This window comes from Lucilia cuprina, chromosome 4, assembly GCF_022045245.1.
Source record: "Lucilia cuprina isolate Lc7/37 chromosome 4, ASM2204524v1, whole genome shotgun sequence".
Lineage (NCBI taxonomy): Eukaryota > Metazoa > Arthropoda > Insecta > Diptera > Calliphoridae > Lucilia > Lucilia cuprina.
The window spans coordinates 56,499,660-56,500,833 of NC_060952.1; positions in this window are offsets into that span (position 1 = coordinate 56,499,660).

Sequence of the window (1,174 nt, forward strand, 5' to 3'; positions counted from 1 at the left end):
GATTTAGGCCATATATTGAAGGACTACCTTTTCGAATACTTACGGACCACGCTAGCCTAAAATGGCTTATGAACCAGAAAGATTTATCTGGTCGTTTGGCGCGATGGAGCCTAAAACTCCAACGTTTCGATTTTAAAATCGAACATCGAAAAGGGTCACTAAACGTTGTCCCTGATACCCTTTCACGATTCGATATAGATGAATTATGTTTTGAAAATGAAATTGACCTTAATTGCGCTGATTTTAACCATTCAGAATACCGAAATATTAGAGAGACTGTTCTTAAAAATGGCGAAAATCTCCCGGATTTGTGTGTGAAAGGAAATCATTTATTCAAAAGAGTAAAGTTTAGACGAGGGTTAGAGAACAATGAAGATGTATGGAGGCTTTGGCTACCAATTTCATTAACACAGACTGCAATGCGCAATGCACATAATTCTTCCACATCTTGCCACGGCGGGTTTGAAAAAACCTTGTCGAGATTGAGGCAAAAGTATTTTTGGCCGACAATGTCAAAAGATTTAAGAAAAAAACATTGCCGACTGTGATACATGCAAAACTATAAAGAGCAACAATCAGATTTCTAGACCTCCAATGGGTGAGCCATATCAGACTTTTAGGCCTTTTCAAAGGTTATTTTGTGATTTTTTGGGTCCTTATACTTGCTCAAAAGCACGAAATTCATACCTATTCATATGCCTTGATCATTTAAGTAAATTTTTATTTCTCAAACCCATACGTGCTGCTACCACACAAAATGTTATTTTGTTTTTCCAATCAGAGATATTTCCGACATTTGGGGTACCACAGTATGTTCACAGCGACAATGGAAAGCAGTTCATATCCAAAGATATGAAAGATTTTTTTTATTGTACGGTATTGAACATATTAAAACTGGGTTTTATTCTCCTCAGGCTAACGCGTCTGAGCGCGCCAACAGAGAGATTATAACCAAACTCAGATGCTTTCTGGAAAACGACAAAGATCACTCAGGTTGGGATAAGCATATTCCCCAAATCTTATCGATTTTAAGGAGCGACTACCACAGCTCTATTGATTGCTCTCCTTATTACGCATTATTCGGCCAAAATATGTGTCAACACGGCTCTGCCTACAAAGTTTTGGAACAAATTAATTGTCTAAATTATGATCATTTTGAGATAGCGACGAATTC